This window comes from Panthera tigris, chromosome D2 (assembly GCF_018350195.1).
Source record: "Panthera tigris isolate Pti1 chromosome D2, P.tigris_Pti1_mat1.1, whole genome shotgun sequence".
Taxonomy (NCBI): Eukaryota; Metazoa; Chordata; class Mammalia; order Carnivora; family Felidae; genus Panthera; species Panthera tigris.
This window is the reverse complement of record NC_056670.1, coordinates 38,447,691-38,472,276: the sequence shown is the minus strand read 5'-3', so window position 1 is coordinate 38,472,276 and position 24,586 is coordinate 38,447,691. Positions and strand designations below refer to the sequence as shown.

The 24,586-nt window shown below is 57.1% G+C and overlaps 1 protein-coding gene across 3 annotated transcripts in view; it reads right to left on the bottom strand.

The window, feature by feature from the left end:
* ZMIZ1 (zinc finger MIZ-type containing 1) overlaps positions 1–24,586 on the bottom strand; it is a 233,121-nt gene that overhangs the window by 169,880 nt on the left and 38,655 nt on the right. For all 3 annotated transcript variants that reach the window (XM_042959832.1, XM_042959833.1, XM_042959834.1), the window contains exon 2: positions 16,167–16,290. The gene's annotated coding sequence lies outside the window, so the exon portion shown is untranslated. The remainder of the gene's footprint in view (positions 1–16,166; positions 16,291–24,586) is intronic.

Here is a 24,586-nt window from a genome sequence, read left to right as displayed (position 1 = left end):
TTACAGACATGGTGAGAACTGTGGCTTCCCCAGGGTCATCCAGTGAGTGGTGACCCCATGTGAGGTCCAAGGCTGGTTTCTGTAGGGGTGGGGCGGGTCGCCAGCAGCCTGGGGAACGGTCAAGGCCTGGCGCTGGTGGGCCAGGCTGAGAGGGAGGACGCACCCTGCCTTTTAGCCTCCTCGGAACAGTGCCTTTGTTTTCTCTCTTTGTTTTCCATCTGCCCGCACCCCCTAGCCTTCCAGGCTTCCCCCGATTGTGTGCCGGGCGATAAAAGGGCAGATGAGCTGGAGATCTCTGGCGGCAGTCACCTCACATAGACACCGTGGCGACGGCGGGTGGCCAAGGGAGGCCCTGGGCGGGTAACTGGGCTCACCACCAGCTGCGCGGAGTGATTTTCTGAGGGGCGCTTTGCACATGGCCCTCAGAGTCCTTTCAGCAGCCCTACGAGGAAAAGACAACCGTCTCCCATCGTACAGAGGGACCCAGGACTGAGTCCCTGGCCTCCGAGATTTCCAGTGGGCCATGCTGACCTTGGTCCTGACCTCTCCGGCCACCATTAGACTGCTTCTGAGGACAAATGATTCCTTTGAGGTGGACTGATTCCTACAGACTGCAGGGCTAGGAGAGAAGGGCATGATCCAGGGACACTGTTGGCCTGGGCGTGAGACGGGGCAGTGGGGGCCCACAGGCCAGGGACTGGCCAACCCTGACCTCAGGTCCCTGCTGCTGACCCCAGCCTCACCCGCCTGGCCTCTGGACCTGGTGTTCTCACACCCTCCCTGAGCATGTCCCCAGCTTCAGTTACTAGATACTTCAAGCCACATCTGTGTTCCCTCTAAATTATTTACGTTTTGTTATTTAAATCACTTTCTTTTTACTTACTCTCATTCAAAGCAATACAGTCCGTGAAATCACGGGTTTGCTATATTAATTCTATATTTTTTCTAATTCCCATGAAAATAAACACATAATCTTAAGATCTGAAATTCAGACACTCGCAGAGGTCCTGGTAGGCCACAGAACTCAAGGCCCGATACCATGAGCCGAGGCAGGTCCCGGGGAAGCTGGCCTGGACTCGGGAGGCAAGCCTCTGTAGGTGTGCTCAGGGGCCTGTGGGAGCAGAGCCCAGGGCTGGGCGGGGAAGTGGGAGAAGGCGTATGTTTCCAGAAGGGTACACAGAAGGTCTGGTTTGGTCATCAGCTCAGACCAGACAATATCTTTCCTCTACTGGGGCTGGAGTTTGGTGCACATAGTTCTGGGCTGCAGACAAAGCCATCTCCCTGCACATTCCTCCCGACGGGGAGCCTAAACACCTGTGTCAGGAGTCTGTCTCTGCTACTGTTTTCCTGCGGGATGCTAGACCTCTCTGGGCCTCAGTTTCTTCATCTGTACAGAAACAGTGAATGAGCCAAAGGTTCCTCTCAGCCTCTCTGAACCCTGGGGACGTGTGATGCTCCTGGTGGCCTCTGGGCCTCAGCCAGACCTTCTAACCACCTACGGAGACCTCCCTTGACCTATCCGTCCCAGCCCTGACCAGGGGCTTCAAGTGGCTTCTGGGGTGCCAAGGGGGGACAGGGCCATCCTGTGTGACAGCTACAAAATTAGATAATCAGCTAATCACCAGCAAATTAGCATCCCATCTTTACATAGAACAAATATAGTATTTACGTAAAAGTTGTTAGGAGTTTCTCTCTTTTTAATTAGCAGAAATAAATGCAAAATAAATGGTAATTAGGCAGCTGATGGATTTGGTAGTACAATTATGCCTGCAGCCGTGCCCCCGTCCTTAAATGTTGCGCACTCCGAGGAATCAGAGGGGCCTATTTATATCGTTTATTTATAAAACAAAGTTAGCAGGAACGGAGGGAAAAGGCCTGGGCATGGCTGGGGAAGGGGGTCTTGGCTGCAAGGGCAGGGTCCTGGGAGGAGAGGAGTTTCAACACCTAAGGAGTGGAGGGGTGCTTGGCGCTCAGTGTTGGGCTGTGGAAGTGTACCACCAAGGCCCCCACGTGTCTATTTCAGGCCCTGCATGTGTCCCTGGGAATGGCCTCCTTGACAGGAAGTAGGCTGGAGCTGTGTGGACGGGCTGGGAACAGCTGTTCTGTGCACTCTGTCTCTTTTCTAACCCTGGTCCCTACTTCTTTCTTCTTTTCTGGCCCTAGTCCTTCACTGAGCATTCTCCATACTGCATCTGGAGGCATATTCTTCTAAAATATTCTCCTTTTCCTCCAGGAATTCAGCAGCACCAGGTGCAGAATAAAGTACCCAAACACGGGGATTACATTCCAGACCAGGGGAGTCTCCAGTGGGAGTACAGAGGCAGGAGTCCTGAGTGGAGGCAGCCCAGAGGAAGAGATGGGAGCTGGGTTTTGAGGGTTGCATAGGAGTTTTCCGAGAAGGTGGGAAGCAGCAAAAGGATCTGCACATGCAAAGACCAGGAGGTGGGACATAGCATCCCATGACCATAGGAAAGAGCATTATCAGGGGTGTGGAGGATAAGCAGGGCCTCATGGCAGTGGGTCTTGGATGCCAGGCTAAGGGTTTGGACTTGATCCTAGGAGCCATGGAAAGGTCTGAATGGAGAGAGCAAGGTAGCCCCTTCCCACTCATGGTTCATTTCTTACCTTCCCTCCCCCACCCCCAGAGCCAGGGAGAGGGGGAGAGCCACAGGCCATTAGAGGCAGCTGGTTCAGCTCAGCTGAGGGAGCACAGAGCAGGAAGCTAACCTGATTACAGGGGACAGGAGGTTTGTCTGCGGGGGTTGGGGTGGGGGTGTAAGTGCTCTGACAGTGAAGGGAAGGGAGGCACACCGGGCCACTCTTGGGTCTCCTGAGTGAGGGGCCTATCTGTCCTAGGACAGTTAGGGGCCCCCTGCCCTGCCCCCTAACCCTGACTGCTGGGGTGGCCTCATCAAGCCCAGGGGGAGGGGAGACAGCACTGCCAGAGGCCCCACCTCCTCCCAGACCCAAATCCTAGCTCTGTGGCCTTGCACTGTGACCTTGAGGAGCCACTCTCAATTCCAGGCCACACATTCTTGTCTCCCAAACAAAGGCCTGTACTAGAATGGGGGACGGGCAGTGACAAATTCAGCCCACAGTCCCATCCCATACAGTTTCATGGGCACGGAGTTATGAAAACCTCTGTGCTTTTAGGGATTTAGGCGAGGCAGGCATTCTCCTTTGCCGCAGTCCCTGCTGCTCCCTCCTGCCTTACCCCGGCCCAGTGCACAGGCTTGTGTGGCATGCCGTGGAGTACCGATTTGAGACCCTTGCATGATGACCACGTAGGCCCTTCCGGCTGACAACCTGGGCTCCACAGACAGAAAGCCCAGGAACAGGTGAAGGGACAGCAGAAAGGCTGGTAGTCAGAGGAACTTCCTGTCATTGCTGGTGCAGGAGGGAGACGGGAGCGTTCAGGGCCTGGGGCTCCTCTGGCCGCAGAAGGCAGCAGCCCTTCCCCTGCTCTAGTGACTGCCCTTGACTCAGGCTGCCCATCTCTAAACTAGAGTAGTAATACCTGTCTGCCCGAACCTGGGGCCATTAAAAAGCTCAAACAAGCCCGTGACGGTGACCTGCAAGGCAGAGCCCTGTGTGGTGACTTTGAACAGCAGGATTTCCGAAGGACTTCATCAAGGGGACCCTCACACTCCCCCAGCCCAGCCAGCCCTCCAGCCCCTTTAATAAAAAGCAGCGCCATCAAGGTCTGGAGATGGTGCCTGAGCTGCTGTCTGCCGTCACTCGTCACTCGGGACAGAGCTCTGAACTTGTAAGGAAAGACAAAGATCACACCGCACCCCTTCTCTGCTCCGTAAGCCTCGCTCCTGCCTTCGGCCAAAATCAATAAAAATCTGCAATGTGATTGTTTTACCAGCACAAGGGGCCGGCTCCTTGTGCTGACATTCCACCCCTGGCAGTGCTGGGGGTGTCCTTTCATTGCACAACCTCGACATTCGGGGTGGGGTGGGGTCGTGATGGGGGGGTGGCGTGGGTGTGGGGGAGCGGAGGGGGCTGCACACAGCTGCTCTAAGTGCCTCTCCAAAGACCAGCCCGGGTGCTATCCATCAACTGTTTTTCAGGGCTGTGAGGGATCAATGGTATTTGTGCCGCACACTCACCATTAGGACAGGAAAACTCTGCAGTGGAATTGATTTGTTTAAATATAATAACACAATTTCACAGAAAACCGTGGGGGTGGGGAAAGGACCCAGGCAAATAAGACAGTTCAGAGGACGGTACGAGGCACGGGCTTCGAAACCCCTTCTAACACGGTGGTCAAACCGTGGCGCCGCCCCAGTCCCCTCCCCGCCTCCCCTGAGTGCACCGAGGACGCTAGGGTGGGCAGGCATCTCACCTAGTGTCACCCCCGGCTCAGAAGTGCCCCTCGGCAGTTTGCAGATGAGCACAGGGGCCGGCTGCTCCTTGCTGTGTTGTTCTCAGAGGTGACTTTGGCTTGGTGAACATCAGTTCAACCCGGGAAACAACTATTAGGCACCTGCTGTGCTCTAGGCACCTGTGAGGGGCCGCGAGGGAAACCGATAATAAATCCTGGCCCCTGCTCTGAAGGCATCCTGTGGACACAGGGTGGATAAGGCAGGTGTGCAGGTGACAGCACGAAGCCAGGGAGGTCTGGGTTTCCTGGGGTCATAGGGGATGTAAGGGAGCAGTGCTGGGACCGGATGAAGGGCAAAGAGGGGGCGGTGAGGGGGCAGAAGCGGAAGGTCCATCTAAATCACCAGGAGGAGCCCATTTGGAGGGCAGGCTCCCCATCTCCTGAATAGGGTAGCTGCCTGCTCTGATGGTAAGGAAGAGAGATGACTTTATTGATCCGTTAAATGTTCCAGGGCCCTACAAATACTCAACACCTGTCATTACACTGACTCTCACCATCCCGAGAAGGAGGGACTATTACTACCCATATCCCACAATTAGTACCACTCAGGCTCAGAGAGGTTAAGTGACTGCCAAGGTCGCACAGCTAGTAGGTGATAGAGCTAGGGTTGGGTCCCAAAGCCTGCACGCTAACCACTGTGCCTCCTGCCCTCATTGGGGCTTAGCCCCTGTGTGAGCTGGGGAGACAGGTGGCTCCTGCCCTCCGGAAGCTAGGGCACGAGTTGCACTGGATGGCTTAAGGGGGAGTCGGAGGAAAGGCATGGAGTGGGCAACGACTCGGGCCAGCGTCCTGGTCACAGGCTGTTGCTGCAGGCTTGGCCCTCAGGGTGCTGCTACCTCACAGATGACCTCTTCCAACCTCCCCCAGAGGACAGAGTCCTGGGGACGAAAGCGGTGGGCCAGGCCCTGGAAAGACATGTCTGCAGGGAGAGTCACCCGAGCAGGGAGAGAGGGCTGGGAGAGGCCCTTGTCAGAGGGTGGGGAGGGTACAGGCACACGGAAGTCCTCAGCGAAGGCAGCTCTGGGCAGGCTCACTGAACCCAAGGAGGGCCTTAATGTCAGCCTTGGAACTTGGGCTTTATTCCTGGTGACAGTGGGAAGCCAGGGAGGGCAGCAGAGGGCCGGGAAGGGCTGAGTAGTTGAGAGGCAAGAAGATGGTCAGACCCAAATGCCAGCAGAAGGTGGGGATGGTGAGGAGGACGCAGGTCCAGAGATGGGTCAGGGGTCGGAATGATCGTTGGATGTGGGGGTGAGGGAGAGGGAGGTGTCAGGAATGACCCAGGCGTCTCCCCTAGCCCTCTGGGGGCCCGGCTGCTCAGCCGTGCTGAGCCAGTGGCTGCCTGAGTCAATAGGAATTGACCAGACCCCAAGGAGCACTGGGCCCCGCCCCCTAGAAAGCCCTGACGTGGGGGAGGGCAGTGCCGGCCAGCAGGCTGCCACCACCTCGGCTCTGTCCCCTTGCTGACCTTTCTCCTTTGTCAGCAGTGCCCTCCATCAATTCACCGGAAGGAGGGCCAGTGCGATCTCGCCAGGCTGCCTGGGCCAGGGCTGGGGGTGGGGGCTCACTCCACCTTCCTTCTTTTAAGGAAGAGGTCTCCAGAGCATCTCTAGAAAGCCAGGAGCAGAGGTGCCAAAGCCCTTAGTGCAAATGGGCAGAGTGAAGACTGGTCGGGGTGGGGGTGGGGGCACAGCCACAGTCCTCCTGCTGGCAGATGGGAGAGAGGGAGAGGAGGAAGCTGGATGGGGGTGGGGGTGGGGAACTGCAGCCAAGCTGTGGGGGATGGGCAAAGAGGACAGTCTAGAAGTGGAATCTGTGAGGTGGGGGAAGGGGCCCAGTGGGAGCAGGACCTCCAGAGCCCAGAGTGCACCAGCCAGCCCCAGAACCAAGGAGGGAGTCCAGAGGGGCGGGCAGGGCTTAGGATTTAGATGGGGCTCGCATGGTCAGCTGTCCTGGTGTGCCAGCAATGGAGAGGTGTGTGGGATACGGAACTCCCGGTACTAAAACTGGGGTGGTCCCAGGCCAACCCTAACTGTTGGTCACCCTAGCAGGGCTGAACCTAAGTTCGGGTTTTTAGTTCTACCGCTTTCAGATTGTACGTGACCTCTCTGTGCCTCGGTTTCCTCATCTGGAACACGATGCTTATAAGAGCACCTTGTGCACGGCTGCCACGAAGATGAAGTTAAATAATGTACGTAAAGTACTTAGCACCTGACACAGCACCCGAAACTAACCATTCAACAAATGGCAGGTGGCCACGGTTATTACCACCGACGGCTCCTGCTATCTTACTACCATGAGGACTGGCTAATGCACCCTGAGTGCTCTCCCCGAGCCAGACCCCACTGTATATCTGTGCCAGTTTAATCTCACAGCGCTTACGGGGCAGGGGCCGTTACTACCCCCATTTTCACATGCAGAACTCACGGATGAGCTCAGCCACTGGCCTGGGTGCCCACGGCTAGCAAATACAGAGCTCAGAGAACCACTTCTGTTTCCACGGGGCTGACCCCACAGCCAGGGACCTGTAGGCCAGTGTCAACACAATTCTGGTTACACTGACCCAGGGCAAGAAGTAGACAAACACACGGGCGGGGCAGGCCTAGCAGGCCGCTCTGGGCGTAGGAACAGGCAAGGGACCCCTGCTCCCAGGGAGACTGAGTCCCTGATCCTCAGTCTGGATCAAGACTGTCCCCTCCGGTCCGAACACATCAACCAAATTTATTAGGTTACTAGGACCTGCTGATACCATAGCAAGAGGAAGGGAAGAGAAAGGAAAGCCCCCAGAGGTACTCAGGCCTCCTAGTGGCCCTGCGGGCCCAGCCGTCTTCATCTGCCACTCTGCAAATTACCTCATTTCATTCTGACAACGACACGACCAGATCACTGATGATGCCCACTTCACAGATGAGAACACAGAGGCTCAGAAACTTGCGAAGGTTGCACAGCTGGATTTAAACGTGTCCAGCTCCAAAGCCTGGGCTCCTCTTGGCTGATCATGTAACAGGACGAACAGGCAGCAGGAAGGCAGGCAGCCACGACTTGTATGTCCATGTTAGGACTTGAGGTGGGCACCAGATAACTCTGAGGATGAGGGGCACAGCCTCCCCTCCCCTTAGAGTTCAGACAACCCTGGAGAAACTCTGGCAGCTCTAGAAAGGGGCCCAAACACGTAGGGGTAGGGTGGCCAGCCTGGCAGGGTACTACTGCACCCGGGAAAAAAGGGGGTGGGTGCAGGGGTTCGGGGAGGGGCCTATTGCTTCAATACCTGGGGGTCAGGTAGGCCTTGCAGAGACCTCTCAGTCTTTCGGAGCCGAGTGAGCAATGCCATTCCTGCCACGACCCCTAGGAAGTCCTCAGCGCCAGGAACCGCGTGCTCACAAAGCAATTAGCTTCCAGCACCCAGGAAAAAGATCGCTGAGGTGGGCAGGCAGGCGCTGGCTGGGCAGGGGCCCCGGGAAGCTGGGCCTAGTTATTTTTAGCATCTTGATTCAAGAGGAAGGAGGCCCTCCTCCCCACCAGGTAAATGTCACTACACTGGCAGACCCAGCCAATTAAAGTAGCTGGAGGCAAGGAAGAGAGACAGTCCCCTGTGTGTTTTCGGCTCCTGGGCCCCTGGGCCCCCAGGGTGGGTCTCCCTTCCTCCACATCCTCTAGGCCCTGGCACATCTGCCTTCTGGCATGAACGGGAAACACTGGCTTGTCCCCAAAGGAGCTTGACTAGGGGCCTAGGACCCTGGGTTTGAGCTCTGGCTTGGCAGCATGACCCTGGCCAAGTCTCCTACCTTCTCTTCCAGAACTGCAGTTTCTACAAAACGGGCCCCCACAAAGCCCACCATTTCATTATTTACGAGGGTGAGAGGAGCCGGGGTCATGAAGAGACTTTGCATGAAGGCGGCTTGCCCTTCTTGCTGTGGGTGGTTGCTGTATTCTTGCAGAAGACAGTTCTGGGCTTCCCAAGCGGGAACCCAGGCCAGGTCCGGGCTAACAGGGCTTGAGCTGGTCGCTGTGCAAACTGCTGGGGATTTGCTCAGTCTTGGGTATTAGGAGTCGAAGAGCCTGTGGCTACCACCCTGCTCATAGGGAGAGGGTGAGAAAGGCCGCTGTGGGTCAGTGGAGGGACAGCAAACACAACCTGGGCTGAGCCCAGGGCTCCAGGGAGGGCCTGAACTCAGAAGGGCACCAGCACACAGAGCCCGCGACGCATCACAGGCCTGGCACGGGCGTGCAGGGCTCAAACGATCACCTCCTTATGTCCGGCTCTGAGCTGGCCCATGCCCTTGCGGATGGCCACCCCTTCCCCCCTTCTCTGAGAGAAGAAAAGCAGTAGTTGGTGACAGGAAGGACAGGGGAGGCCCACCCTCCAAACTCTCAGCTCCAGAGTCTGCTCTGGGAGCCAGATCCTTAGCCCATAGGAGGGTCTGCCCCAGAGGGCCCGATCTCCCCTCCTCCCAGGCTGGGGGAGACTCCTGGCAAGCCCCTGGAGTCTGAGGTCAGCTCTCCCCAGCCAAAGAGAAGGCCTGGGTCCAGCACCAGTGCCCTTGCCCAGTTGCCCGCCAACTCCCAGGGAGCCTAGGATCCTGGCACCTGCCCACAGCCTCCCCAAAGGCAGGCCCTTCCACTGAGGCACTGCCCTGCTGTGTCTGGAAGTCAAGGGAGATCTGAGGGAAACTGAGGAATGGAAGTACGGCAGGAATCTGTTCAGGGACTTAGTAAGTTAGAAGCAAAGTGCAAGCTTCCTCCTCCTTCTGCCATCTGGCCTCTAGGGGGCATGTCCAACTCACTTCCTCACTGCCCAGTCTGTGCCCTCCATCCAGGCCACTGATCTGCCCCTCACCCCTACTCTGAGTGCCTGCCTCAGGGCCTTGGCTCAGCTGGTCCCTTTGCTTGGAATGCTTTCAGTTCATAGTCACGTTCATTCTTCAGGGTCCGGCTGGAGCTCCACCTCCTCCAGGAAGCCCTCTTTTTTTTTGTTTGTTTTAATGTTCATTTATTTATTTTGAGAGAGAGAGAAAGTGTGCATGGGGGAGGGGCAGAGAAAGAGAGAGAGACAGAGAGAGAGAGAGAGAGAGAGAGAGAGAGAGAATCCCAAGCAGGCCCCATGTTATCAGCATGGAGCCCGATGAGGGGCTCAATCTCAGGAACCATGAGAACAGGACGTAAGCTGAAATCAAGAGTCAGACGCTTAACTGGCTGAGCCACCCAGGAGCCCCAGGAAGCCCTCTTTGACCCTAGACTCCCTTGGAGCCCAGATGTTTTTCCTAGATACCTGCAAATCCAGTGTCCTAGACTGTAGGCCTCTGGGCACCCTGCTGTGGCTCGGCAAAGGGCGGACAAGAGACAGGAGTGGTCCCTAGTTCCCTGAATCTATTTTCCTTTCTCACCCCCATGTAGATTGTCGGCTTTCAAATAGGGCCCTGACTCCAGAGCATTCTCTCTGCCCTGGCATCTGGGCCTGCAATCTCCAGCCCTCACTTCTTGCTAAACAGATAAGAAAGGCCCTAATGGTTAGAAGCCTTGGCAGGAGGTCATGATTATAGGAGGTGGAATACAAAAGAGGCTTGACAGAGCCAGCGCCCCATGCAAGTTCTCAGTGCCGGCTCTGGACGAATCTCCACAGACCCCTAGAACTTCCCAGGCCCCAATCTCTGTGCCCTCAGCCCCTCAGGGGTTGGTCCTGCCTTTCCAGAAACACTGCGCCCCATGGCCAGGTCACTACCACCACTGCAGGTCGTGGGCCCTGCCAGGGTCTACACCTGCTATGTTTCCAAAGCAGGGATGGTATACCTCCAACACAGATGCCACCCTGGCTGCCCCGCCCAGCGTCCGCTCCCTCCCTGCAAGGTCACTGAGCCTGGGGGCCTTAGACACGGCATGGTCGCGCTTGTCCTCATCCTAAGTGTGTGGCTTATGGACCAGAGGGAGACCAACTCCAGAGCTCCGACAGAGCCAGGTGAGCAAACATCAGTGGGAGGGAGAAGCGCCCATGGTGAGTAACACCCAAGGAATCCTTCTTGGCGTAATTTGCCAAATCCCAGCCCGTCCTTGGAGAGTCCTGTTGGTGGCCGAGGTCAGGGGTCCCTGTGGCGCGTGTGTAGCTCTGTGGACCTACAGGGGTGATCACACCCAACTGGAGAGGCTCACACCGGACTCTGGGAGAGCCAGAGGCAGCCCTAGACCTTCCCTCCCACCCTCAGGAAAGATGCCTCTTGCCTGGCCTGCTGGCCTCTTGCACCTGCCACGGTGATGCTGTACGGCCCTGGGCTGGTCTCAGGCCTCTCTGTCTCTACCACATCACTTAGGGTTCGCTCTGCACAGGGAGGGCTGCAGGTGGTGCCAACAGAGGGTGGCACCTGGGCAGCTTCCTATTCCAGCATTTTCCTCCTGGTAAAGAGCTCCAGCCCCTGGCCCAGGAGAGGCCCAGAGGTGCCTGGGGTGCTGAAGATGGCCTGGAGAAGCTGGGGGTCCAGCTAGCTGGAGTAAACAAGCCCCTAACCCTGTTCCTCCCTGCTGTCACCGTCTCTGGGTGGAGCTGGGAGCCCCATTCAGTGGGCCAAAGCCTGCCCTCCCTTCCTGTCCTTCACAGAGGAGCTGCTGCTCGACAAACCTTTTGGCTCCCCACTCTCTGCAGGATCAAGGTCAAACTCTGGCCCAGGCTTTGAGGCCCTCAGGGGCTGCCTCAGCATCTGCCTCCAGCTGTGGCTGAATGAATTTTCCTCTCCAACTGGACATCCCACTGGGTGAGTCCTGCCAAGTTGTGCGGAGACCCCAGGAAGACCTTAGTCTTCCACTCCTCTGTGTAAGGATCCAGCCTCCTCCTCCAGGCAGTCCCCTGGCCTGCCTCCTCTAGTGTCAGGGAAGAGCTGCTCCTCCCGTTTCCTACTGCCTTCACCCATCAAGGGCCCCCTCCAAGAGTGCTCTGCACTGGAGACTCTGTGACATCCAAGCCCAAGGCTGTGCTTACCCAGCTTCTCAAACGCAGATTCACTTTTGGATGCCAACGCCTAGCACGATACGGGAGCCTGGTAAATGTTCAGCACACTCTGGCTGACAGAGTGAACAGATCACTCAGAAACATGCAAGTACCTATCCGAGACAGTTTGATATAGTGGGGAAAATACAAATAAAATGTCAAATGAGACTGGGCGGAATCCCAGCTCTGTACCAATAGCTCTGTGACCCTGGGTATGCCTCTTAACCTCTCTGTGCTCTGAGTTTCCTTATCTGTACAACAGGATAACCTCAGCTTCACTGGGTTGCTGAGTCCCTTGAGATCATTGCAGTGCGTGACCCCTGAGCTGTCCCAGGCCTCTGGTTTGACTTCCCAATAAATAACTGCTCAGAGAAGGGCAGCAGCTGCTTCAAGGTCACACAGAAGGTGTGTGAGCAGGGCTGAGGCTTGACCAAAGTCCTGCCCAGAGAGCCTGCCAGGGCAGTAGCCCCGCTCTGCTGACCCAGAGAGTGTCCCACCTGCGGCAGGAATGATCAGGGGGCTGTAAACTATTTCCAGCTCCAGGCTGGGGTCAGGGTTGCAGAGGCTGGGGGGGTGGAGGGGCCTGGGCTGCAGGCAACAAATTCCAGGCAAGGAGAGTGGGGTGTGCATTCTCAGCTGGCGCTGAAGACTGACAGGCATGCCACATGGGGACCCTGGAATGCCAGCTCTGCATGGCCCTGGCCAGGCCCGCTGTGAGCTGGGCTTGGCATTCAAGGTCTCTGCAGCCAGCCCCGAACCCGTCTTGCACCACGTAACCCTGGAAGTCTGCTGACTGACAGCTGATGGGTATGCATGGTGGCAGCATGAAGCCACAAACCAGGGGCTGAAGGGGCTGGCCAGGGAGTGTGGCCGTCACCCCAGGTCCCTGCCCACAGAGGTGTGATCGACAACTGTTTGCGATTACCTCACATGAAACTCAAATCCAGCCCAACCCCCATCCTGCTGTCTCCCTACGTCCTTTCTTAAATGACACCGACCATGTCACCACCCTCCTCCATGTGTCCACAGCACTCGCGTCAGCTCTGTCACCGTCCTCCAGCTGCTCGCCCACCATCAAGCCGTATGCTGTGGAGCGCTAGCCATGTTCTAGGCACCGTCGCAAGGATTCACATGGCTTAGTTCCCTGGATTCCTCACAACGCAGTGAGGTAAGTCCTATTCTTATCCCTACGTTAACACCGAGGAAACGAGCACAGAGAGGTTAAGCCACTAATCTGGCATCACAGAGGAGCGGCAGAGCTAGGCCCAAAGCTGAGGCCCAGAGTTCATACCCTTGATCGTGTCAGTGCCCTCTGCCTTCATCCACCACGGGTGTTCAGAGCACCTTTTACAGAGTGCTGGCCACGTGGGACCAGCTGTCATGCCCCCGGCCAGAAACCCTCTCTCTGTGTCCACCCTTTGTAGGCTGTATGGCCCAGACCAGCCGGGACCCTCTCACCTCTCTGCCTGATGTGGGACTCGCTCGAGCTCCGGAGCCACATATATCTGGCTCCAGTCTGCCTGGCTGTGGGGACTGGGCCAAGTCACCCGCAGGGAGGAAGAAGGGTGGGGCTTTGTCTACTCTAGCTGGCCAGACCTCCAGCTCCACCAGAGGCTGGAGCTCTTGACCAGAGGGAAAAGCCAGTCTTCCAAAATACCGAAAGAGCCCAGCGACCTCCCTCTGTCGCCACTGTCTGCGCCTCTGCCTGTTGTGGACCTGACCTGGGTCCAGGCACTAGCCTCTGTTCCCCGTTTAGCAAACGGGAACAGGACCTCTACAGGGCTTGCTCAGTGGCCTGACGGAGTGTGCAAGGGCTTTGCACACGATAGAGAAGTCTACAGTGCACGAGGTCACGGTGACTCCTGGAGGGATCCCAGGGCAAAGGTTGGGAGATAGAGGCCGGGCTCAGAGAAGGCTCCGTGGCTTCTGACCTACAGGAGTGAGTTTGCCAAGCAGAGACGGGTGTGCAAAAGACGACCAGGCAGAAGATTTGCAAATAAAACACAGAGCAGCCGTCCCACCGCCCCCTGCCATGGTGGGTTTGGCAAAGCACAGAAGAACTAGGCTGCCAGAGGTCAGGGAATCCTTGAACAGCACTGCCTGTCAGAGGGGCTGTAATCCCACCCTAACCGAAGCCACCGTCACGGGCTGCGGGGGACGACGTGGATGCCAGCACTGCTCTGAAGAACTTGACATCTCCCCCCTTGGCAGACGAAGCTCCCACAGGTGACAGGGGACACGCCCGAGGTCTCTACTGGTGGAGCCAGCATCCAAACTCAGTTCTTGGCACTTAATCCCATGACCACTACCCCTATTACGGGCAGGGCTGGCTTCACGGGCAACTGCACAGGGCCCCACGCTTAGAAGGACTCACTCTTGGTTTCACGTGCTGCCGCCATCGTCTTGAAATCCGTAATCATTTATGAACAATGAGCCCCTCGTTTTTGTTTCGCACTAGGCAAATCATGCAGCCGGTCCCGATTCTAGTAAATTCTGACGGACGCTTACTGGGGGAGGAGGGAAGGGCCAGTGAACAAACTTTCACTTCTCTGGGACATTGCAAGAGCCAGGCTCTACGCTTGGTCCACCCTGTCCCTCCACGGCAACCCGGCAAATCTTTCCCCACCTTCTGGCTGTCTCCTGGAGGTCCTTCCCAGATTTCCTCCCCACACAGGGGCTAACCTCCCGCACCAGGCAGAACCCGCAACTCCCTGTGCCCTGGGAGCTTTGACAGGTGAGAAGCTACCGATCCCTGAATAGCTACTTCTCCTTGGAACACATCCCTCCTTGTGTGTGCACGTGAAGGCATCCCTGCGCGTGTGTGGGCATGTGTGTGCTGTGAGAGCTTGTGCCTTTCTGCTGGGGAGTCAATGCGGCTTGTGAACGTGTGCCTGAGAGCACGTATGTGCATGCAAGTCTATCTGTGTGTGCGCGTGTATGTTTGGAGCATGCATGAGTGATGTCTGTGTACACATGCATGCGAGGGAGTGCTCCTCCCACCTTGCTGCGTGCATCTGTGCGCGTGACCATTCATGTACGGGTGTGCACGCACAGCTGTATCCCCTGAGCATGCATGGACAGGTTTGTAAGCATGTGTGCACCTGTGTGCACGAGTGTGTGTGCACTTGCATTCATGGTTATGGGTATGACTGTGGGTGGGGAGAATCTTCTGGGACTTCTGTGTGTATCAATATTTCTTCATGAGAACATGAAGCCCACGTGTAACTATAACGCCACTCAAATCATCCTCCTCCTCGTGAAAATCTTGGCTCTCTCAGAGATACCTGGCCCACCACCTCCAAGAAGCCTTCCTGGATGCCAGACTCCCCATGCTCACTCTATCATTAACCCCCATCCCACATCCTGGCAGCTTTCCCACCCTCATGCCCCACCCCCACCCCCCCCCCCCCAACCCTGGCCAACTGCAATCCTGACAACTTCCCTGCCTTGGGGTCTTATATTTTCACTCCTTGTCTGTGCCCGTTGCTCTGGCCCTACTTGAGGCATCTGACCTCTTGCTGTGGCTTGGGAGAGTCCCACTAGTCCCCCTGCTTCCAGCAGGGTCTTTCCAATGGCCTCTCCAACGCAGCCACCTTCATTAGGTACCTACCTGACTCAGAACCCTCCATGGCTCCCCACTGCCCTGGGGATCTAGTTCTCCAGCCTGGCATTTGTCGCCCTTTATAATCTTCCCATCCCCTTGCCAACCTCATCCCCCATCCTGCCAGGCTCTCCTACCTATCCCCTGTTCCTGTCTCCCCACAACGCTCGTCACTGTTGAGTTACCTCCCCCAGAATGCCCCCCTCTAACCTCTGAACATTGTCTGCTCCACTGGTACGGGGCTCACACGACATCTGCTGTGATCTCCCTGCTTCTCCGCCGGAGCGCAGAATGAGATGAGCCCCTTTCCCCTGTATCCTGGGGCCTGACATCATGCCTGGCATATATTAAGTGCTTAATACAAGCTAGGGAAACTGAATTAGGGAAGCCAAGAGAGGGAGAACCCTACCCAGCCAACATGCCCCTCCTCTAGAAGGGGCCACAGGTGTCACTTTGGTGACCCCAGAGGCCAGGCCTGGTCCATGTCACATCACATCCACAAATGAGTAACGACCCCAGACATCTGTAGCCACACTTACCTTGTAAAAGTCCCCTCCCTTTGCCTCGAGTGGGTTAGGACTTAGCACTTCTGAAGACCCCGGGATTGCTTCAGCTCCTGCCCCCAAGAAGAGGCTAGCAGAGGTGGGCAAGGCCAGGGACAGAATGGTCCAAGGATTAGGGGCCATATAGAGCCAAAGGTGAACCCCACGGGAGGCTCAGCCAGACATGGGACCTTGGGCAAGTTACTTCCCAACCCACAAGCCTCAGTTTTCTTGTCTATATAATGGAGAGGATACCAGGCACCCGCCTCACAGGTTGGGGTGCAGATGAAAGGAATTAATAGCTACACGGCACTTAGCATGGTGCCTGGCACACAGTGAAATGCTCAGCATGTCGGCAGACCCAGCATTATTATTCTCACGTATAGATGAGAGGGCCGAGGCCGCCAGCAGCGGAAGCACGGGACTGCTTAAGGCTACGTGGGACTTGGAGAAAGAATACATCCAAATCTCAAAGTCCCAGCCCAGGGCGCAACCCCCCTCCGCTGTCTGGCTCCATCTGAGAGGAGGAGGCCAGGGAAGAAGCGAAAACTAGGAGGTGAGCCCCATCCCCTCGTGCCTCAGTGGTGACAGCCCAGTCGCCCGCTCCCCAGGACCCACGCCGGCTGGTGTGAGCCGCAGCAGGGGCCAGCCCGGCCCGCTCACCTGCGAAGGCTTCTGCGGATGGCCAGGACTCGAGGCTGCTCAGAGCGTCAGGGGAAGGAGGCCGAGGAGGGAAGACGGCTGTGGCTCCCGCGGTCCGACGTGGCCGGGCACAGCGCTGCAAGTCCTGCGGGACAGACCGGGGGGGCACAGTGAGCTTCAAGCTAACCTTCCCGGCAGCTCCCACCCGCTTCACTGACCGGCAGGCTCTGCCCGCCTGGGCTCCCCCGGCTGACCTGGCACACCGAAGAGGAGCCGTTCCAGAAGCTGGGCGCTGCCCGCCCCCTCCCCGGCAAGGGCCTGTCTCCCGGACCTCGTGCTAGAGGCCTGGCCCCAGCCCTGGCGTGGGGGGCTGCCCCTCTGCGACCCCACGCCACAGCACCAGCACCCCGGTACACACAGACCACTGTGCTGCAGCCGGCCGGGACCCCGGGACCACGGGACCCCAGGACCCCGGGACCCCGGCCTTGGGATAAGTTTGGTGCTCCGCTCAGAGCCCTTTCTTCCACTCCTCTGTCTTCCAAAGCCCTGCTGGCCTTGGAGACTCTGCTCAAGTGAAGTGAGCCCTTTCCTTACAAATTCTGTGTAATTTTCTGAGCCCTTTCCACAGAGCCCTCCCTGACCTGCCCCTTCTTTCTTTGTTCATCACCCAGGGGCTTGGGGTCTGGCTGACCGGGTCTTCTCCGGCTTTCTGGAGGCCCGTTTCCTCCCTGGGCAGAGCTCCCGGACATCAGGAATGAGATCTAGTTTATCCTCTGAGGCTCGCAAGGCCAGCGACCGCTGGAGGGATGGACGGACAGACGAGTGAGTGACAGACAGACAGTGCGGTGAAGGTGTTTGGTGAACAAGAGGAACAAAACTGGCCAACTGACATGTGTCTTGAAATCAGGAAGCCCGCTGAGCTCTCCAAGGGCCTCCTGATGCCCTCCCCCCTGTTAGATTCTAGAATACAAGGCTCAGGTTGGTAAGAGGCAAGAGACTTGGTGATGGTGATACCCTTCTCTGCTGATTCACGAATGTGGAAACCAAGGCCTTGATGGGGAAAGGGTTTCCTCCCAGGGTCCCACAGCAAGAGAGAGCCAAAGCCAGAAGCAGGCCCCAGTCTCTCTGGGGACTCCCTTGCCCACTGCCCAGAGCTGTCACGAATGGAGACCGCCATGGCAATCCCCTCCAGCTGCAGGCACCCAGCCTCCCTGAGTGTTGGGGGACCAGGCAGGCCATCTGATCGGATGGCCCTACGTCCCCCAGCCTGGAAGCCTATGGCTCAAGGTGGGCCCGGAGGGGACATTATAGAAAGCCTCAGGCTCAGTGATCTTCAACCAGGGGGAGACTTTTCCAAAAGCCCCACTGAGAGCTCACTCCCCTCCACAAAGCCTTTGCAGGCTTCCCAAACACTCCTGATGGAACATGCACTGGTGACCAGCTTGGAAAATAGTTTGGAGGTATCTCCCACCCTGTGGCTTATCAGCAACCCAGCAACTCCATTTCTTCATCTTTTTTTTTTTTTAAGTTTATTTATTTATTTTGAGAGAGACAGACACAGGGCGAGTAGGGGAGGGGCAGAGAGGGAGGAAGACAGAAAATCCCACGCAGGCTCTGCACTGTCAGCGCGGAGCCCGGCGTGGGGCTCAAGCCCATGAAACCGTGAGCCGAAACCCATGACATGAGCCGAAAATGAGAGTCGGACACTTAACCCACCGAGCCGCCCAGGCACCCCTCCATTTCTACATACACGTGTGCATGTGGGCACCCGAAGACGTGTACAAGAATGTTCGGAGCAGTGCGATCCATCATGGCCAAAAAACCCCCAAAGCTTACCAAATGGCCATCAACCACAGAAGAGATAAACTGGCGCATCCATACAATGGAATGAACACCACACAGCAATGAGAACAAATGATCTGCAACCGTGTCCGATAATACAGAGAAATCTTACAAACGTAACAACCAAAAGAAGCCAGACACACTAGAGAACACCCTTAAGGGGTGCATTTATAGAAAGGTCAAGAGCAGGCAAATCTACTCTGTGCTTGTGGTGGACTAAATATGGCAGCACATTCTTTTCCAGAGCAACTCCTAGCAAGAGGGGAGAGTCTATTCTCTACCCCCTGAATGTGGACTGGACTTGAGACTGGTTTTGGCCAATAGGATTCAGTGAAAGGAACATTTTAGGACTTACGGAGGCCAGGCTTTAAGGGGCGCGCAGTTTATGGCCTTGGCCCTGTCGGAGGCCGGTCTCCTGTACGGAGGCCGCCCAGCCAGCAGCCAGCGCCTATGGCCAGATGTGACTGAGCTCATCACCAACCTTCCATTCCAGTCCAGCCGGCCCTTCAGGTGACTGGAGTCACTCGAGCCCAAGGGACTCCTCAGAGGGACTGCCCAGGCAAACCACAGAATTATGAGACATAATCGATGGTGGTCGTTTATTTTAAGCCACTATGTTTTGGGGTGGTTTGTTGGGCAGCAATAGGGAACAGATAGCATGCTGTTGGAAATCAGGAGTCATTACCCTGGAGGGGAAGCAGTGAGTGGGAGGAGGCACACGGGATTTTAGGGGGTCTGGAATGTTCTGTTTCTCGATTTGTGTGGTGGTTGCATGACCGTGTTCGTTTCGTACGATTGGTCAAGGTACACTTAGGATGTGCACACTCGTCTGCATGGATGAAGCTGAAAAACACACAAACCTTGTGGAGTCCTCCACCTGGGCAGACCAGATCCAGCCCAGCCCTGGTCCTCCCACCTCACCAGCCCAGCCCCTGCCCTACTCATCTGATGTTTCCCCCCACACACTCACCGCGCCACCTCATACCTCTGCACCCGGGATGCCTTTCCTCCTCCCTCCACGATTCAAGCCTGAGGGCAGGTGGCACCTTCTCCTGGAAGCCTTCCCTGACTGCCCCAGGCTTTGCCCAGCTATCCAGATTCACACAGCTCTCTCTCTGGGGCTGAGTCTTCCTGAGCACGGAGAAGTCTTTGGCTCTGTCTCCCCAGCTCTCAGAGCTCTGCAACCAGGAGCCCTGTCAGGGTTAGGTGACGAGACCTCCCCCCACCCCAGAGTGACGTCGTGAAGACCAGAGCAGATTTCAGGGGGTGACGGGGCCCTGGGGGAGTGCTGATCGCAAGATGGGTTGTTTGCCCGCATCTCCCGGGACCCAGGCTTCTCCCACATAGATTGAGGGTGGGGCTGAATTTGGGGGTACAGAGAGGGTCTACAGAATGGAGGAGAGCTCGGGGGGGGTTGCCCCATTTTGCAGTCGACGGTAACACCTGTGAAATGCGTACCGCTCGTTCCCTCTTAATTGTCGAGTAAAATAAAAGAGCAAGGCTGGCGTGCAGTCGGGCGTTCATCTCTGCGGAAACAATGCAAACGGCCAGGCAAAGCAGAGGAAGTGCTGAAACGCCAGACAGATGGGGCATCGGCTCTACTCGAAACCCTTGGAGGTATTGACCTGTCTCTCTCAGCGCCGGGTGAGGAGGAACCCCCACTCGGCCCCGGCTCCCGGCCCTTGGGTGACTGGGGTCTCAGATGACCCCCAGCACCAGGGCCTCGATCCTCGATGCCCCTCTCTGGGCCCCCCGCACCATCTCTGCAGCTCTCTGTTCTTCATGGACATGTGACCTTGGGGGAGTCCTCAGTTCCCTCACTGGCATCCAGAGGTCTGGCTGAGTCGACGATCTCTGATGAGTCACATCTTTGTCTCCACAGCAGGACTGGCCCCTGACAGGCCAAGACGATTGGGAGGCCCAGGTCTCTTTCTGCCTCCCTCCGGGCCCCCACTGTGCCAGTGACGGTGTCTGCCCAGCCCTCCCCACCCCCACGCCCGGGCTACCCTGGACGTTTTCTCTGATACCCAGAGTGCTTTGCTACAACAGGAAGCTCCTTGCCCAGCAGAGAGGCGTAGATAAGCCAGGGGATGGCCTGAATGGGAGAGGGCAGGACACCAGGGCCTAGGAGAGGGAATCTGTCCTGCGGCAGAGGTTAACTACACACACACACACACACACACACACACACACACACACACACACACACGGACAGCTAAGTGGGCCCAGCCTAATAGCAGAAGGGATTCTGGACTGGAGCACACTTTCCACAGGTGGGTGTGCGACCTCACAGAGTGGTGAGTGCACTGTCCCCAGAGGGGTGCCAACAGAGGGAGTGGCCACGTGGTGCTGTGGGTGCTGTAAGCGTCGGAACTAGAGCTGGACTCTCTCTTTCCCAAACTCCTCTGATGATAAGGATCACCTGGGCTGCTTGGTAAACCCACAGCTTCCCAGGCCTCTCTCCCTGGAGAATGGACGTCTGTGGCTCTGGAATGGAGCCCAGAAATTTAAATTTTTAACAAGTCCTCCCAGGTGATCCTTTGCATCTGGAAAGTTTAGGGGAGCACTGGCAGATGACCTTCCTGGTCCCCTTGGGCCCCGAGATTAGTGACTCTGAGCTCCCCACTCCAGTGCCACCCCCACCCCATCTGGAAGCCACGGCTGGCAGCAGCCGAACTGCATCATTAAAATAAAAATGATTTAAAACCTTTAGAAGGGGGCAAAGATGTCAGGGGGAGGGGGGATTCTGAGCCCACAGTGGTCCTAGCTGAAGCTCCTTTCTAGCCCCCCTGGGCCCCCCAGAGTCATCCAGAAAAGCTCAGCATTGGGGTGAGGGGGGGCAGCGAGCTGACAGCTGTTCAGCTGCTGCTTGGTGAGACCCGGAAAAGCAATTATCTTGCTCTTAGCAGAGAGGCGCTGGCTTTTACCCGCCCCCTCCCTCCTCCCTCCCTCCCACCTTCACACACACACACACACACACACACACACACACACACACACACAGACACACACACACACACACGCACACGCACACCCAGGCCACCGATGCCGCTGGTGGCTCTGAACCCGCCTCCCCCCACCCCCAGGCTCCAGATTCCTCTGACTCGCTCAACCTCCATCCTCAGAGCCCGTTTCCAACACTTAAATCATTTAGCCCGCTAAACCGGAGACGGCAAAATGGGTGCTATTTCTTAAAAACATACAGAGAGCGTATTAAATTATTGATAGCCATTAAACAGGGGGAAAAAATTAAACAGCTCTCAGCTCTTATCAATCATTCATGCAGTTTCCACTGGGGTGTTTTCTGAAGAGTGATCACACGGCCAACCCAGGGAGTCGGCTCCTGCCAGCAAGGAAGGCGCTGGGCTGCATGGAGGCGGGGAGGGGTCCGCAGCAGCCCCCAGCAATTATGGGGGCCCAGGCTGCGTGCAGGGGGGGGCGGGGCGGGCCTGGCACAGGGAGGTCAGCCTCTCTGCTGGCAAACTCCTTCTTCCTCTCTCTACTGCATCATTAACAAAGGGACACTCCAACACAGCCTTTGGGAACCCCTTCATTAAATCCAGCCCGCTTTTCCTGAGTGCCTACTATATGACAGGCACCACGGAGCAGCAGTAAGCTCGACGCACCCACACCGGTAAATGTGGGGGCCCTCTGCAGGGAAAGGGGGGGGTCACGCTACATCGTGCTAGGGGCCGTGATGGAGGTCCAGCAGGTGGCTCACGGGAACAGGGGACAGCTTCGGCTGGAGGGGGGGGGGGGTGGCGATTTTCAGGGGAAGGCTTGGCCAAAGAAGTAATTCTTGGGTAAATTCTCGTCCAGAGGACGAGTCTGGGAGGGGCATTCCAGGAAAGCACGAGCAAAGGCACTGTAGCCTAGCTAGGCCTGTGTCTGAGCACTGATCCTGTCAACAGCTCTGCATGTCTCAGTGGCAGTTACCGGCCATGTGGGGTTAGGGGCTTGGCTGTCACTGCAGCCTCTCCTCCAGGCACTGTTCAAACCCAGGCCAGGCCCCCCATAGCGTGGACAGGCAGGAGGTTAGGGTTCACCCCAGCTACCCAGGGCAACAGGGCAACGGCACCTCCACCCCCGTACGCAGATCCATTTCCTGCTTCTGACTCAGGACACCTAAGCCAGTGTGACGCAGGCCATGGAGGCCACAGAGCCGGGACACTGCTGGTCTCCCGGCCACAGACAGGTCTGGCAGAGCTACTACCCTTTGGAGATGAGCTCCCTGCAGCCGCTGAGCTGTGCCAGCGACCCAGGCACCAGGCTCGGGGAGCCGGCAGATAACCCGATACTGCCCCGCCTCTCCTCTTGGGAACCATCTACAACGGGGGGCCATTTGAGGCTCTGAGGCCAGGCTGGGCTACTGGCGGCCTCGGGGAACAAAGAGACAAGGCCCCTGCTGGCCCGGCACACCAGGAGAGCCGCATTCTTGAATGCCTGACAGAAGCTCTCACTTCTCAGGAGCCGGGAAGAGGTCCTGCCAAGTGTTGATAGCACCCTCGCCAGAGAAAGCTGCTGTCACAGGGAAACATTCTGGGGAGAGCGCTGTTTACCACCAACGCCTGGGACTGTCAAGAAATAATCAGAAGAAATTAAACTTGCGAAGTTGAAGATAGAAAGGAAGCCTCCTCCCCAAGCCCCCGGACGTTTCAACCTGCAGGATCAGGCTGCTCTCTTTTGCCTGATTTGGAGAAACACCCTTAAATCAGCAGGGGGTGGGTGGGTGGCTGGGACATGTGTGCAGCCAGCCGGGACTAGGAGACGGGGACGGCACTGACCCTCCCATCTCTGGGCCTCCGTTTGCTCATCTGCGAAGCAACAGATACGCATTCGGACTCAGTAGGACCACGTGGTCATACAGCACAGGGGTAACCTCCAGTCTCTCTGTCCAGTCTGCAAGGAACACACAGTCCCTCAAAGTCACGTCAACACCCCCGCCTTGCTCACCTGAAGACTTGGGGTGGCGGGGCCGGGTGGGTCTAAAAAAGTCATCGGCCATCTCCCTGTCTCTACGTTGACCCTCTCAGCAACCCCACCTCCCCGGATCACTACCCGTAACCCCTTCCCTCTCTCTAGCCCACCTCCCCCCAGGTGCAGGGACCTATGCAGGGCTTGGGCCTGACCTGGCACAGACCAGGGTGCCAAGAAAGGTTTGCCGACCGGCAGAATCAAGACACGAACGGGTAAATGACCCCCCAAACCCAAATCAAACGCACCTCTCCCTGCTCAGGTCCTGACTTCTCATTGCCAGGTCCTCCCAAGTCCTTGAAGCCCTTTACCTGTGAGTTGAGTCCTTGCTTCTAGACATCTTTCACACCCTCCACACTCCAGCCACACCACAACTACTCAACCTCCCTGAACAACTTCCCTTGGACTTTCATGCCCCAGGGCCTTTGCATGTATTATAGCTTTCTCCACCTAGCCAAGTCCTGCTCTGGGTCAAGCTCTATTTCCTCCCCCTGGTAACCGTTGCAACCCCTTTCCACATTACACTAAACTGGATTCCGTTCACACCTCTCTGAGCCAGACGGGGGGGGGGGGGGGGCACCGTGAACACTTGGCACATGGGGTTAGAGAGGGGCCTCTAACTTTACTGCATACAAACCAACCACTCCAGCCCTTGGCCTACCACCCATAATCAGTTCTTCCTAATGGCTAACCTGCATCACTCCTGCTTTAATTTTAAAAGCCATTCCCTGGATAGTGGGTGAGATGTCCTCAGCCAAGTGTAAATGAGACTGTATTCTTAGAGCTCCCAGAACCGATGGAAGGGGCAGGCTTGGGAATTTCCAGGCAATGGCCAGCAGAAATTGGCCACAAATGAATCATTAACTCTCGAGTCGAGAGCTCCGAGTGCCTGGTGCCAAAGTCTCGGGCTCTGGCCTTGTGTGGGCCACTTGGCCTCGCCTGGCTCAGGCCTGAGGGGGGCCCCGCCCCTCGCTGGCCATCTGCTTCACCCCACAGCCACTGGTCACTGAGAGCCGAGGCCATCTGGGCCAGAGCAGTCCAGATGTCTTATGGGAGAGGGCATGCCTTTCCCTAGGAATGACTCCAACTTCCCACACACTTCTCTCTTTCTGGAACGCCACCCCTTCCAGAGAGCTAAATCCCCCCTGTCCTTCAAGGTCTGGCCCCAGCCTGGCCTGCCTCCCCTCTTCCCTGCCCATCTGGACCTGTCTTGGCCCCCACAATCTCTGAGCCTTTACATCCCTGGCCTGGCCACCAGGGGCTCATTTCTACAGCAGAGCCCTTGCCAGGATGGGGACTCTGCACCTCTTCTGGACCCCAGAAGCTGGCATGGGGCAGGGCACAGATCAGGGAGCCCACGCGGGCTAGGGGTTGCATGTGGGCTCAGTCTGCAGCCAGCAGAAGAAAGCGCCTGGGTTGCTGGAGGGATCTGTGGTCCCACCTACCTCAAGCGAGGCATCGAGTCCTCCTCTGGGCCTCCTTTTCAGGGCCTCGGGCCAGCAGAGGTGTGGTAGAAACAAGAGTAGAGGCATCGGCTGGCCTCCCACTGGGGAGGCAGGTGGCTGTGCTGGGGGGGGGGGGTGGCCCCTGACTCCCAGGAGGCAGGAGAGGTCAGCACCGACCAC